This window comes from Aptenodytes patagonicus, chromosome 8 (assembly GCF_965638725.1).
Source record: "Aptenodytes patagonicus chromosome 8, bAptPat1.pri.cur, whole genome shotgun sequence".
NCBI classification, from domain to species: domain Eukaryota; kingdom Metazoa; phylum Chordata; class Aves; order Sphenisciformes; family Spheniscidae; genus Aptenodytes; species Aptenodytes patagonicus.
The window spans coordinates 1,738,811-1,755,868 of NC_134956.1; positions in this window are offsets into that span (position 1 = coordinate 1,738,811).

Consider the following 17,058-nt stretch of genomic DNA (forward strand, 5'->3'; position numbering starts at 1 on the left):
CAAGTGATTGAAAATGAAGATGCCTACCGCAAATATGAGAGAGTGCTATCCACACCTTTGCAGCTTGCAGGGTGTTGGTTAGTTACAGATGGCCCTCCATATATTTTTTTACAGAAGACTCTTAGTCTTTTCACTCTTACTTGTTTCTTTGTTTTATTTTTCTCTTCCAAAAAGACGGAGGAATACAGGTTGGAGCCCTGGGATCACATTTTCAGAAGTTGTCAGGGGTACAGAAAAATCTCAGCTGTACCCTCACCAACTCGCCTGCACAGCTCCAGGTTATCTTACCTGATCAAAAGAGGTTGTGTGCTTTAGGAAACTGCATTATTGCCCATAAATACAGCTTTTTTTTATTATTATTTTTTAAATAAATTTTTAGCACTGCTAAAAGGGGAATTCATATTTTAAAAGTTACAATCTTCTCTGACTGTCCCAGAAATCAGAAAAACTCCCCCTACATGTACAAAACTAAAAGTGAAGAACTGTAAATATCAAGAAACAGCTGAAATGCCAAGATGACAAGTATTTTCTGTAGAAAATGTTTCCCTTTCCTTGTTTACTAAAAGCTTAACGATTTTCCTAAAACACACAAACCCCAAGCAAAACCCCCAACCTTCTCTTACAGAAGCGGGACCTGCCGAGTTCAGAGACCCCTCTTCTTCACCCTTCAGAGCATCCCCCACCCCGCGATCTCTCCCCGCTTCGCATCTCCGACTCCTGACGGACTCGGGGTTCCTGGTGAGTCAGAAAAAAACCAGGTGTCTGCAACACTTTTCCCGATGTGAAAATGCAGGTGGTGCAGCGACAATTACTGAAGACAGGAGCCGAGGTGCGCATGCACTCTCACCCTTACAGATGCTGCACCCTTGGCCGCTCCTTCAGAGCATCCTTACTTTCTGAAAGCAGCTCAGGTCCTACACTCAGCTCTGGTGTTTCAGAGGAAGAAATACAGCTAATGCGGTGTGGCACGAAAGGGGAAACGGAGGTCAGCTTTTCGGTACTGCATACCTCCGTCTTAAAATTCTTACATATTACTTTTGCTTAAAAACCCTTCAAAGTTTACATATTTTTCCACATGGGTGTAAAAGAAGAGAACTACATGGGATAGCTTTGATGGGAAAGGGAAAAGCCCCAACGCAACCGTGTTGTCCCTACAAAGAACAAAACGCTTTTGCCAACGAACTTGGTACATGAAGTACCACAAGGTTCAGATTTCCTGCCAGAGTTTCATGTCGCCCATCCAGACAAAGTCAAAGTATTTCTTTAATAAAAAACAAACCCAGGAACTCTGATAAAAACCTGGTTTTAGTTGTGACCAAGGTAAATGCAGACGTGGAACAGAAAACAGTGTTGTAGTTGGACTCAGCTGTATGGCCAAATCACCTGAAAGAAAATCCCTTGCAGTTATTGTGGGCACTTTAAAATGTGTTTGTTAACTTTGAAATGAATAATGAAAAATGTTTCTTTCCCTAAAAAGGCAGCTATATTGTTGTGTAATGAAGAGCAGATGTCAAAAAGTATTTCAAAGACTTGAAAAAAACTTTAGAAAAATAGCACAAAGGCTACACTCACTAACTTTGCCAGAGCTGCCCTAGTCTCCCTCACAAACATTTACCCTACATGTGTTGTCACTTTGCTTTAATTTGAGAGCACAGTCCCTGGGACCTCCGGCATGTGCTGTCTGTGCTCATCCACCCCTTCCGCCGCACTGGCACGTCACGAGCGGGCAATCTCTTCCCAGCAGCGGGAAATTTCCCTTAGTGCAACTGGCAGCACAGAGCCTGTCCTTCTGAGGGGAAATTGCAAGCCAGATGCGAAGGGAAACCCATCTCAAAGAACAAAGTGTGAGGCACAACCAAGCCCAGGAGATGCATAGCAGGGATGCACCTCATGCTCCGGGGACGGGTGCCCTCCTGGCCGCACCGCCGGCCCCGCACATGGGCTTCGGGCACCCTCCCCAGCAGCGCTCATCCTCGTCCTCCCTCCTCCACAAGCACAGTGGGGGCCAGGGCAAGAGCCAGGACTCTCCCACCAAGAGAAGAGGGCTGGATCCTCATCGGATGTATTGCAGCAGACTTGCTTTGGCTTCAGGCAGCATCGCGGGTTTACACCGCTGAGGAACCAGCTTTTTTTTTTTTTTTTTTTTTTAAAGAGTGTTTAAGCCACAAAACTGAGTTCAAGTTTCATGTACAATTTTATTAGAGGCCAGAATTGCGGCCAACTGTTTATCTGGTGTCTGGCCCAAGTGCTGATAAAGACTTGGCTGAAATTTATATAATCTGCCATTAATAAATGCAATTTATGATAGTCTCAAGGAAAGACATGACCACTGCTGGCTCCGTTAATGGTACGTTCAGCAGAGGCCAGGGATTTAGTCAGGACAGAGACAAGACTTAATTCATTTCTTGTCCCTAAATGCTGGTGATTTAGGTCAGGCCCAAGACAAAAGACTACGTAAATCTAAAGGCTCCACGTCAGAACTGCCAGGCTTTGCTAATATGAGCTCAGTTGCTTTAATACAACCCAATACCCTACTTTATAATTCCAGTGACCCATCTAAAGCAAATATTGGCTCCAATAACCACACTCCAGTTAAAGCGATAAGCCCTGAACCTGACATGATAGATGTATGAGCTTATTTTTACACACTAGGAGTAGTTCTGTTGAAGTGCAGCGGGACAGAGCACAGCCCATAAACACCTTTTCAGAACTGGAGGCATCGAGATCAGAGACAGAGAAAACTGGTTACATGGTGTAGTCCTGGACCCCTCTCTTCTCCCCCCCCCCTTTTTTTTTTCCCCTGCAGTTTGGTAATTTGTGAGCTGGCACAGACTGCCTTTGTGCTTTACCTTTGCCCAACACTTCGCCCAGATGCCAGGATCCCAGCTCCAGACAGGGTTTGCTCAATGCTCTCTGCAGGGAGCTGCTAACACCCCAGTGCAAAACGCTGTAAGGAGAAATAGCACGTGCAAGCTGACAAAAAGCTGAACATACAGGAATAACTTCGGTTTCCGTTCATGATGCCTGATCAGAACAGAATTAATTCAAGGAAATACATTTATTTGGCAAATGCTGCCATGCTTAATATAAAAGTCCATATTCCATTGCCTATAATACATTTAAAATTTACACTTACCGTTAACGGAATGCATACAAATCTGATCCTTACATAAGCTCTGCACATTTAAGGAACCTATACTTCCACGTACATACACTTTATAGTTCGAATTCATCCTCTGAAAAATTCCAGGGCTCTATCTGAAAGCCAAGAGACATTTCTTTTCAAGATCTGTGATGAATGAGATCCAGACAAAGGACTGTTTCACAAAGCATCATCAGTGCCAAAATCTTCAGCCAAAGAAAAATTCCAAGAACAATTATGAGGATCTAAATATCAAAGACGTAGTTCTGCTGTATTCCAAGCAAAGGAGAAATTTATAAATGCATGGATAAATCACTTTAAAAGTACATGTCAGAAGACATTAAAAGGCAGGCACCTAAAATAATTTCTAAAATATTACTAAATGAGTAATTTTTGGACTGTCTTTTCTGGGTCTAATATAACATCACTGCAATTTAGTGCTAAAGGATCCCAATATGCTTACTCATTTTAATATTGAATTTAATCATCAGAATTTAATTCCTGTAGATAATCTGACTCTGCAACAGGGTGAAATTCAAAGGAGACAATACAAATAACAGCAAACGCTGCAGAATTTCACTGAAAAACACTTTAAAACTCATCTAGGCTCTTTTCTCTGTCTCCACCTGCCTTGAACTACTCCAATACTCCCAACCAGACAGGACAAAAATTCTTGGCATCAAAGGTTACGCCACTGCTAAAATTTGGCTCCCGGTATGAAGTTGTCCAGAACAAATTTTCTCCGACAGCTCTTGCCAAGAAACCCAGTTCACAAGTCCTCTTCCTGGTCTGTCCACCCTGCTCCCCACCTCTGGTTCCTAAATACCTTCAGGTGGTGGGATCCCCACGCCCGCTGTCTACGGGTTGCAATTCAAGTCCAAACATTTCCAACATGCCGTCCTACCACTGCTGACCTCCAACGGAAAGGGACCTGAGAGCAGGCAAAGAGCTGAGCTCTGCTAGACAACATCTGAAGAGACCAACAACAGACGAACTGCTGAGCATTTGGGAACTTGGGCAACCTTCTGCTATCAATTGCATCTAATCCACGGCAGTGCAAACAAAGCAGTGATGGAGATGAACCCCGTTTACAGCCACTCATGAGAGAAGAATTTGGCCTTTTTTGAATCCAAGACAAAACCTGACTGTGCAGGGGGTGAAAGAGCGCACACGGTGTACCTGCTGCTTTCCAAGGAACAGTGCTGCTGCTGTGGGGTTTTCTGCCAGACACCTCAACCCTGACGTTGCTCAGCCATCCCTCACCACAGTGACGCAGACGAAACATCCAGTGGAAAAACTGGATAGACCAGAGCCCTGAAGACCCTCCTCGATTTGGCTCTCGTATATGGGGGTCCCTCAGGTATTGAGGTGTGACCGAGATGACTTTCTTTGGCATCCCAAGCAGAACAGCCCAACTAGTGGGTATTCCTGTGCTAAAACACCCCACAACTCAACTTTGACGTACCTATAACCATTTTTGTTAACACTGATGAGAACAGATCTTGATTAAAAGACAGCAAACGTTACAGAGCTTATGCCATTAACCAGTGACTCCGTGATGGTGTCTGTTTAAAGAACAGAAACATATGATAAGACTTAGGTGAACCATAATACTCGTATATCAAACCATTTAAACGCTTTAAAACAGCACTATGCTTGATAAAACATGCCACAACTTCAGTAGTGAACACACATACAAAAAAATGCCATTTGTAAACAACAAGATTATTAAATTTGCTTTATAAGTTTTTGTCATACATGGCATCGGTGGCTTTCATTCACACGCTGCATCCCCCTGATTTGCTCGCCTGCAGCATCCACCCGGTTTGCTCGCCTGCAGCAGGCAGGCATCCCTTGGCAAAATGCACAATATATAAACCAGGAGTGCGGTTAAAAGAACGACACATTTCCTTGACTCAAAGAGGGACCAGAGAAAATAGATCACCGTGAGGAAATGAACCCGCTTTGACAGAGAGCATAAAGGGAAAGAGCCTTTTAAACCACACAACCGGCCCTCCCCGGACCCTCCCGGAGGGCTGTGCTGCTGGATCCCGTGCCGTGGGGCTCCCTCCAGCTCTATGGACCTCAAATTCAGGGCTGGCCAGCGGCTGGTGCTCCCCGAGCAGCCCAGCTGCTGCACCACGGCGCGGCCGAGGGCATCCCCTGTATCGTTTGCTCTGCTCCAGGGGTGGCACGTCAGCATTTTACAGCTCATCCATTAAATTGTGCTGATCTGGGCAACTCGCCCATTTGTGTTTGTGGGGTGATTTTATTGTTTTCCTTTAATTTTGTGAACATATGCAGAACCTATTGAACATACCCATTTAAGGTTGTTTTCATCACAGATTTAACTCAAGTTTGCTGCACGCAAGTTAACTCCCCTTGCATTAGCTGCACTTAAATGAGAGCAGATACAGCACTAAATATTATTCAAACTGCACAGAGATTGCATTAGCAGCTGGGGAGCTGCGCTAGCTCAGGCTGTAAGCAACATCCCCAGAGAGGAAAACACAAATAACTGTTTGCGTGTGCAGGCAGGACTGAGTGGTATAACTAGAGGTAAACCTGCAGTGACTGCTAGCCTCAGCAAAAATCACCTATTATCTGGTTTGACACAGAAAAGAGTTTGATGCAGTCCTATAGTTAGATAGGATGTATAGATAGTCCTAAGTTCTAAAGACAAACCCAAATGCTCTCCTAATAAGATGAACACAAAACAATTTACATTTATCATTGCTCACGTAATTGATTTGGGCCTCCAGCTGTATAAAAGTCATCAAGCTCTATATATTTCCATACACGGACAATTATTAGCTACCCATTCTTGACATTCCCTTTTTCTGAGCAGCATTGTGTTCTGAGCTCCCCTCATTTTTAGCAGAAGCTTTAGGGCTACAAATCTCAGGCATCTGTCAGTCAAAGATATGTTTGCCATCTGGCTGTCTTTCAGTCAAACTCAAGCCTCAAGAGACCTTTGCACTAAAACGATCCTCAAAACAACAGAAAAGCTGTTCAGCGTACAAGAAGAGAATTCACCGCAATTATAACAATGGAAATTAATAAAGCTATCATGCATTTGTAAGTGAAATAGTGCTTGCTGGCAGCATTCAGCAAGGAAATCTGCATAGATACTTTCTGACTAAAGCACAGAAATGCTTCCTAGGAAGTGAAAAATGTGCCAGTTTACCTTCCAGATACAGACCCTGCCGGTAGTGTTTACTGGGACTGGACATCTGGACTGCAACATTTATCTACCTTCAGACAATTCTATTATTTTTTCTTTTAAGCTCCATGAGGTTCTTTGCACCTCCATTATTAATATAACAATACCAGATTTTGCACATAAATAGGGTATTTGGGATAGCTCGTATTTATGGGGAGCAGACACTAGTATAAATATTCACCATGGAGGGAGCTGCTGAAAACCAGCAAGATGTGTTGCAGACGAAAGCAGTTTTTATATAATTGCACATGGGTACACCAGTATTGACCCTGCATAGGAACTGACTGATGAGTACTTCCAGACTATCCCATCTCCTCATGGTTATAACACCACTTCATCAAAGCTGAATTCACTCTTAGACACCTCAGTGATTCACAGCAACTTAACAGAGCCAGTTCCGTAACTTAACCCAGCAAATTACCTCCTTCCATCTGCAGGGTATGTGATGCACAATGTACAAGAAAATACACAGCTCTTGGAGGAGAGGCATTTATCTGATTCATGAGGGACGACTTCCCCACTCAGTAAGTTCATGATGTAATGGAAATGAGTTGTGGGATTTAACACAAGAATATCTACTACTATATTCAGGCATTCCTCATGGTTATAGCAGCTCTGTGAATGTAATCACGGTACTTAAAAATCTAGATACATTCCTGCTAACACCATGGGACTAGGTTACAATTAAATACTGTGATTGGCGAAAGCAGCAGCAAATTCTATCAATTTACCCTGAAGCATGTCTATATTCTCCTGTTTGGATCCAAACACAGGGAAAAAAATGCTTGTTGATGGACAGCCTACTTTTGAAGTTGTTCTGAGATGAAGACAGAAAAAAGAATTGTACCTTCTTCCTTTCCTTCCCAGAGGAAGCGCAGCTCTGTCCCCCGCCGCCTTCACATGCCAGACCTGCACACAAGTCCGGAGCACCATTCACTTGGTGGCCTCCTGCTTCTGCCATAGCCAGAGCACAAGAACGTCGTGGGCTGATAAAGCAAGAGGTCATCACACCAACACTGCCATCACCAGTCTGCCCTTTGGGGAAAACCCCAAACGGGGAGACAGGCACACATCTTTCAGGCTCCATCTCAGCCAGCTGCCCTCTGCCTCCCTGTGGAGCTGCTCACAGGATAGGTGTGAGATCTACCTTCTCAGACAGTCTTTGTCAGCATGCTTCAGAGCAAAGACCAAAGCTTACCAAGCCTCAAAGACTGCAACAATAAGCGTGAGCATGACCGATCACTCACAGATGAGCTTGCCCAACCGATGCACGGCTCTAACACTGCAGGGTCTTCTAGTGCTGCTCTGCTTTCTTCGAGGCACTGGGCAATAAGATCAGGTATTTGCTTTCACCTGGGGAAGGGCAGCATAGCCGTCTTTCTTTGAGCACCTATTCAGCTCAAAGTAGAATCTGAGCATATGGCAGCACTGTGGATAGTTACAGTACAAAATAAAAAAAAAAAATCTTATCTGAGATTAAGTTAAGCCAACAGAAAGACAACCCCTGTAATTTGGCATTTTAAACGTGTAATGATTGATTTCCCTAATAATAATGAGGCAGTGTCCTCTAGTGGTTAAAGCACTGGACATGGAGTTATGAGCCCAGCAGTTCACTCTTTGCTCTGCAGGTAACTTCTGCGTCACCTTTGGCAGCTCACGTCGGATGAGTTCTGTAAAGCCACTGAGGTGCCTACCATGCCTTTATTCAACAGGAATTAGGAACCAAACGAGACCAGGGTGCCCAAATATTTTCAGAAACTTGGGTCCCAGCCATCACTTACTGATGCCCTACTTGCAACGTTTAGGACTTTTTAGGACCTTTTTTTCCTTTAAGAAGTCATGAAGACAGAGAGACACCTCCCAATGCCAGCTTTTACAAGGACAGAATAGGCAGGATATTGAAAAGGCCATAGACAACCCTTCACCCCATGGGGCCACATGGAAAAGCTGCTGAGGCCCACAATGCAGAATATGCTAGCTCTGCTTCCCAAATTTCCCATTAAAAAAATGGACATCAAGCAACTCACTGTGAAGACTCATGAAATCAGCTGGAAACATACACATCCTAGAATAAGGGGTTCTAGGGGATCCAGCACATCATAGGATCAAAAATATTGAATGCACTGAGACTCCATAGAACATTAGTGCCCCGTTTTACTATAAACTTACCGTATTATCAACATCTTTAGACTGGAGTGGTAACAAAGGAAGTTTTTTGGTTCTGTATGCAAATCGCACTGTTCTTTCAGTTGAAAATGATTCATGAAATAATTTGTTAGACTACCTCTTAACAGCTTGCTCCAAAACACCATGCCAAAGCCAAGAAAGGTCTGTTGTGAGATTTCAGTTATGCTGTTGGCCAGTTTTAGAGCAGAGAACAGGTGCACTACAAATCTTAACTTTGATTAAGTGAAGCTTTCCGTATTTTCACCCAGAAAAGTGATATTCCATAAAAAGACCAGCTAGATACAGTTCTTACAGAGATTTAAAGATTAGATATACCGAAGTGAGCCATTATCATAGAGTTCCCAATTAGTTTGGTTATAACAAGATGACTAGCTCAAGGATTTTTAAAATCTCCTGTATGTAATGTTTTGAATTATGCCAAGTACACTTCTGAAAGTATAACTAATTTCTGCTTTAGCCCAGGTTTAAGTGACTGGATTCTGAACATATTATACCAGGTTAGGTTGATTAAAAATGCTGTAATCAATAGAATTAGACTAGATTACTCATGTAACTAAATTAATCTCATCCAAAGCATGTAACATACAGTAAAACAACAGCATGTAACACAAATGCAGCCTGAAACCAGAAGGGATGGAAATTATTTTAATCAGACCTCTCTACTAAGAGAATGCCATCCAACACATATAATAAATACTCTCAGCTCATTGTGAAGTTGGTGGATTTCCAAGCAATAATGATTGTGATACATGGAGACATGTTACTAGGGAACTTGATGAAATGCTATAGTTGAGAGAAAATTTTTTGACCTAGTGGGAGTCCTGGAATTTCTCAGAGCATTGCATATTTCTATCTACATTTCAGCCAAAACCAGCAGGCCAGCCTTCAACATTAAATGTTTCTCCAGAGCACTTACAGCCTCTACAATGGAGACAGAAAGCCTAATCACATTTTAATTGAGCCAAATCAGACTTCCAAATTCAACACACATTCAAGAGATATTTCCTCCAGTTAAAATATAAAACCGCTAGGCCCTTCTGCAATAAGCAAGTAACTAGAAAAGACAGATTGGAGAGTTTAAATATGACCATGCGCACAGATGAAAACACATCTTCTAATAGTGTTACCATAAAGAGGATAATTGGTATTGCCTTCTCTTCAAGGCACTGGATTTTCCTCACCAAGATTATGCAACCTATCGAAACAGCTGGGTTTCCCATTAGCTTATTGTAAACACTGGTCATCTTTCCCATTACCATGTTTTTTCAGACTCTTCCCTGTGGAGAGAGGCTGAATAAGGGATGGTGGTGAGATGGCCACGGGGCCAGAGAGGCAATTTACTGGAAGCGAGCCAGGCCACACAATTACGTTACATAATGAGATGGACCAAGAAACAGCTCATGAAAAGATTTACACAGTAGCTCAACGCTTGTTAAACTGAGCACTTTTGTTTTTTTAATTGCAGAGCACTTAATTTGTTGTAAATGCAATAAAAGTTTAAATAACAATTTTAATAATACGCCTCTTATGTTACTCTACCTGTTCAGTAGACCTGCAACATCTCCGTTACAAAGTGATGCTAATCCAAGACTGTACGCTTCTGACAGGCTCCATCCTATAAACCTCTGACTGCTCCTGCCATAACACATACAAAGACATTTTTGACTCTCAACATGCAGACCATCCCACTGAGCTGAGGAACAAGGAACATTTTCATGGGAGCGGGCTTTAAGTGGGTCGCTGGAAATAGTACATTTGCTTCAACATGATGTAACTAAGTCTCCCACATTCAAAATCAAACTGGACTGAACCTTCCCTTGTACAACGCTAGGAGGTAAACCTGCCTAAAGCCAGTCATGTTAACTCCCAGCAGCGCCACTATAAGCACGAATCTTGCTTGTACGCTCAGAGAACTAGCCGTTTCCATCTTAAGAGGACACCAGTGCTCTAGATGCCACTCCTGAGCAGTACACCAAGACTCAGCAATCTCCAACACTGAGCAGCTTAGTGGCCTACAAATTCACTTAGCATCCCCCCCCAAAAATTTTTAACACGCTATGCAGCACCAAAAGATCTTTTTTTCTCAGGCTTAAGTAGTAAAAATGACAAGAGATATAAAGGCAAAGATCATTACTGATGGTTAGCTGTATATATTCTAAATCCCTCTTGCACCTAGTTAGAATTCTGCACTATTCTCCATGACATATCAAAAGCTCTTCCCAGTTATATCCATTTTTAATGCTGCACAGAGAACTCAAGATGCATTTTATTGTAATAGAAGTACCAAGATGTAGTGTAGACTTTTTCCTGCCACACTTCTGTACAAGATGCAGTTGGAAAGGCGTATTACATGCTGAAGAACATACATTTCAAAAACCATACGCTGTCAAAAAGCTCAAATGCAGAAACACTGATGATACAGCACTGCCCCCCAATTATCTCTAGTACTTGAAGGAACAAGTGTGGTTTTGTCCAAGAATAAGTAATGTCTACAATTGGTGTGACAGTGCAGTGACCACAAACCCAATTCAGATTCTGATAAACACTTCTATTTCTTTTTCTAGGGCTGTTACAAAACTTCTTTAAGAAGCAGAAAATTGCAATCCTCTGCTCATTGACTAATACAACCACGTCCTTGTAGACAGCAGGTTACTTTAAGACACCTTACTTTTCCCTCAACTGCTTTGACAAAAGTTTAGAGGCAATTTATTTCCCTGATCATCATATGACTGACTGAGTTTAAAGGAAATTTATCATTTGGTTCAAGCAAAGCATTGCTATTTCCTCTATGGAAATGGAAACACTAAATCATACATTTTTCTCACATACCATGTTTTGAAAGGTCTGCATTCTTTCACGTTTCAGGCTCAAATGTTCCCACAACTAAAGCTTATTATAAAAGCATTCAACTTTTAAAGCACTCCCACCTCCAGTAACCAGTCAACCCAAAACACACCCCAGTTTTACATGTAGCCTCGTTCATCCAAAATAAATAACTTGGTCTGTTCACTGGAGATTTATTATCTTAATGTGCTCATTTTGTTGTTGGCCTTGGCAGAGACGTCCAGGTTTAGAATGAAAGATAGCAAAAATTGACAAACCTTAAATCCCAGTGTTACAAAATTCTATTAGGTAACAGATGGAAAAGATAATTAGTCTACAACTCAACCATCACATGCTTAATTAGGAGCCCTGCTCCTATCAGACACATTCTCTCAGAGATTTTATCTTCATGACAATAATGGCTATTGTTTTCCATCACAGGTCCTTGAACTGGCAAAAAACAAGGCAAGCTCTTGAAATCTGGAGAAGAAAAAAGCCTATATTCTTCTCTAAATTCAGTGGTTTGCTTACACGTTAGTAATTTACAGCCGTAAGCTGGCCCTGGGATTGCTGTGTAGGAGGTTATCTTGGTGACAAAAAGGCCAGCTCAAGAGTTTCCTACCCAGCCTCTCTTTGCAAGGGAGGAGTTACACAGTCTTTGGTGGCAGCAGAAACTTGTTGAACAGTCATCATGCAGTGCAAAATAAATATATGTACGCGTATGTATACCAACAGCAACGATAGTTTCCTCTTAACTTCCATGCAGTCAAAATTTAATCAAAGTCTTGCTACCTCTGCTTACGTTCTTAAAGAAATACCAAAAAAGACTTGTGCATCTTGGTAATCTGCTACACTGCTCTACACTTAATGACAAAATATTCAAAATAAGTGTAAATAGATGAAATATCTTTTAACACTAAAATGGCTTGTTGAAATTTGAACATTATTTATATAGGTCAGACCAATTTTCCTCTGGAAAGACCTCTGGCAAAAAAAAAAAATTTCTAGGATTTGTGGCCTCACTCTCCCACAACGTGTTATTTATTGATAGGACAAAACCTCGCCAGCTCTCAGACTCAAACTCCTCAGCCCCTGCAACGTCTATATCTTTTCTATCATTTTTGTGATACTCTATATTACTAGTCATATTTTCACTCCATTTATAAACAGTTAAAGATTAACAATTACGTCTTTTGAAAGAATTGTGCGCCAATTTATTCATGTAACATACAGATTATGCGCAGCAGTGGAACCCAATTAAAGCAGAGCAGAATACCACATATCTGGCAACACACAGGAACTTTCAAAGGGAAACTTCCACACATAGCATTCTTCCATTTATGTATTAAGTCACCAAAAATGACCTGACTTCTGGTTGATGACACAAAGATTGCATCCTCCCCTCTTCCACTGAAGAACAGCTTGAAAACCACCCATACAGAGCGCAAAAGAAAAGCAAACCATTTCCATAGAAGCAGGGGAAGTATCATTATGAAAGCAGCATATTTTTTTCAGATCTGTAATTTTATTCTCAATGGAATTCTTCCAAATAGTCGAAGGAAGAACTGAGCCAACCCTTTGATTTGCAAAATCTTTTCCACCCCCTTTTAAGTAGATGAACTGCAAAACAGCTACAGCAGAGGAAGAAAGACATGAAATACAACCGGAGCCCTAAGTATCAGATACACCAGCAGTCCAATTTGGTAAACCTGAGATGCTGCCAACAATGGAAGGGAAAGATTAGAAACAAACGAAAAAATAGAGCATTTCTAAGCATTTGAACAATCAACTTCAACTCTAAAATAAGCTTCACTAGCTGCCTGTCTCTGGGTCTTACCTCTGCGGAGGACGGACTGTGGACTTTCCACCTCTAGACAGCACTGATTAGCAGTCGCAGGTCAAGGGTGAGCACCAGTATTATTCTTCTCCCAGAGATGAACTACCATCAAAATATATCTGCCTGGATATTACTCCTGATTCAAACCTTGAACTGTTCTTGATGTCCGAAATGATCCCACGATTCCCTGTACACTCATTTAAATCACTGCTGAGCATTATAAAAAAAGAGTCTACTTCCACATTTCCAAATGTCCCCCCAAAGAGCCGTATTGTGTCCCCCCAACAGGATGCCATCCTCCTCCTAAACGCCATAGGCCACTCTCCTCACATGCTGCGAGCGCAGCGTAAGGAGGAGGTGTATGTGCATTTTGTAGGGACAGTAACATCACTCGGCATGGAAGCAGCGTGCATCTCAAAGACAGCATTTTACTGAGACATGCTAAAAGACTAAGTTTCCCACACTCTGTAAAATGTCAAGGTCTTTGAGCATGCCTCAAAAAAAGAAACAAGAAGCATCTCTCTGTTGCATGACCGCTATTGATTTCATCACATCCACAGCACGGTAATTTGTTGAGTTGTAGAGGTTTGTTTGTTTTTCCCTAGCAATACCTCGGTGCTGAAAACTAAATCAAATCCAACCCTCTAAACTGTCCGTGTTGTAGAAATGCACAATAAATCAGGCCCAACTTCATTAGCACTGACCTTGACAATTCTTTATAGGTTTGTATTGTCCACATCTAAGCTGAAGTATTCCTTGTCCTTAGCTGGGAAAGGACTTGTATGTGAACTAAAGCTTACAAACTGCATTTCTTAACAACAACTATCATCTCTTGCCCCACACCATCTTTTTTTTTTTTTTAAATAAAATTGACCTTAATAACAAAACATTCAGATAGCAGTGCACCACATGTAGTCATTTGTGTTAGACTACATCAGGTGGGGCCTAACTAAGGATTGGTCATCTCTACGGGAAAACAAAACGTTATAGTCTTTGGTTTTACCTGTACCCTGAAAATGTGTCATTTAAACTTCCTCAAATTATTTGCTTCAGAGTATGAAAGGGAGACAGCATGTATAATCCTCTAGTTGCGAACAACATGAAAATGGCTATGCCACAACACAGGAATGCCCGATTTTCACTGCAGCATTTGGGAAAAATCAGCCTTCCAGTTTTAATGATGAGGAATATAAAAAAAACAGATGGCAATTGTTTTGAACGCAGTTTATTGCGTTCTTTATTTGGTGACTCAGCTTTACTTCTCAAGCTGCGTAGACCTATTACATCAAGAGCCTCAGGTATTTAAAAATAAGATAGAATTACTGCAACTACACCGTGAAGAACAGTTCTCTATTACAGCTTGTTAACTTTCAGACATATACATTTACTTTTCTGAGGTCAAAATAAGGTAAACTTTTTGAATTCTTAATATTGTTCTCAAGCAAACGCAGTCAGCTCTAAAAAACCACGTCTGCAGTTCATCAGCACTGTTGCTGCCACACTTCATGAAACCCTTTAACTCAACAGTGTGCTGGCATGGAAGGCTACACCTTTATACTGCAACTCTCACCTTCCACATTCCTGCTTTGCGTATGCTGTTGGTCTGCGCAAACAACATTTTCATGAGCAGACAGAATGAACAACAACTTGCACGTATTAAACAAGCAGCACCGAAATAAAAAGGCTAACAATGATTATTTGTGCTACCTCTTCCCCTATAAACCAAGGATTTCTATAAAATGAGGCTACCTAGCCTTTCTTTTTGCAAATCCAATAAAACATCTTAATTGCTAGTTCAGACAGTTCACTATTTCTTAAAGTACTGTTAACTGTTTGAACAGTTGTTAATAGCCATCATTATTTTCATATTGCAGCGTACTCAATTTTCAATTTACACTAACGTATGAGATTACAACCTTAAAGTACATTTGCTACACTCAACATTATTCAATGAGCTGTAGCATTCAGAGTGATTGCTACATTGCTTGCTGGCGCGTAAGAAAATGCCTGTCTAGAAATACTTTATAAAAACAGATTAATTCACAAAATAACTAGCCAGGTGGTCTGATGTATCAGTACAGCAGGAGACTCATCTTTACAGCTGCTGTTCCATTCTGACCATTATTTAAGGTATCACAGAACTCAAATTCCATGGGTGGCATAACATGTGCACAAATGGATACAGGAAAAACTGATCTATATAAAATAGCCTGCTTTTGTGATTAAGTCACAAAGATTCTTTGCATACGGAGTGGAGAAGTGGGCCTTACACTGCTTGCCATGTAAAAATTTAGCAGAAGTTATCTCCTGCTGTAGCACTTCAGGAGATGTACTGTAACTTCATTAATGATCAAGTCCTTTTCGTATAGCCATGCACGGATCCTCAACACCTACATATAGCACGCTATAATTGCTACTGACACGCAGCTTCAGTGAGAAAGCAAGAATTCTGGAAAGAGTTTTTAAATAGCATTAAATCAAGCTTCACTTTTCATCCTTGTCTCATGGCTTAGCAAACTGTACATTCAGAAAAATGTCATCTTTCTTTAGATAGCTTTTTTTTTTCCCCACAGCGTATCTTTCTCTGAACTAGTTTTTCTAGTTAACCAGCATAGAAATACAGTTCATATTTTTATTAAGCAAATGAAACCAGCCTATAGCGCATTTAGTGGCTTTCTGGATTTTTATGACAATATAGGGAAAATTATCCCTAGCAGCAGATACAGCTGATGAAGCATTAGGAGTTATGTGGAGTTGTGTTCATAGTCACAGTTAGATACAGTTTTCAAATTCATTTATCAGCATATGGTCTTGTATCTAATCACAACGAACAGTGTGAAATCTTGATGGACCATGGAACCTCTACAGCTCTATCACTCATGGGTTTTGTTTCAATATCCTACTCCCTAAAGAGTAAATAAATGCAGGCTAGAGAAAATACAAAAGACTTCTCTTGCCTTTTAATGTAGCCACTGCACATTGTACTTATTTTTCTGTCATAATGCAGTTTTTACTGTGTTATTTGTAAAACCTGTGCTTAATTAAGGATTGGGTAAAACATGCACCTATTCTACAGATCAGTGAAAGAGCTAAGTCTGAAACACTCCAGGTGTTTCCAATTTGCTAGCAGCGTTAAAAACAGAACTCTTAACTGGGAACTCTTAAAGCTTTCTAATGCTATCAACAGTAAGTAGAAGAAATCACAAGGAAAGTTGGCTTGAGATACATTGGTTGGTTTGTCTATTATTTATTTGAGTTACAGTGAAGAGTTACTTTACTGTCTTACAACTTGATGTGTTTATAAGTCAGTTAAGGAGGAATTGGAGGGAATCACCTGGGAAGCAAATCTGGGGTGATTTTCCCTCCAGAAATCGAAACACGGCTGTTTTACTATGGCTTCCACTCCAAAAGGGCATCTTTGTGACACCATGTTTACATCTAGAAACAGTAACAGAAAAAAAGAGACAAAAGATTAGCATCATTTACAGACCTGAGGATACTGCATACTTGAAAAAATGAAAGCCCAAGTCTGGCTCTTCTCCTTCTCAGACTTCTTTGTTTTTATACAGTCTCATCTATGTCTACCATCTAAAATAATTATTTGATTTTCAGTACTTATTGGTTACCAATTCTGTTCAATAGTATGACATCAAGCTCTAGTCTGGCTTTATAATCTCATCACAGGATATTTCTTTGAACTGTGAGTACATCTGATTTCTGCTTGTAGAATTTTGTTCTCTGATCTTAACATGGTATTCAGTAGCTTTAAGTGTATTGTTTAATTGCATGCCTAAGTAAAAATCCTTAAAGCATTTTGTCATCGTTCCTGTGATACATTTAGCACTG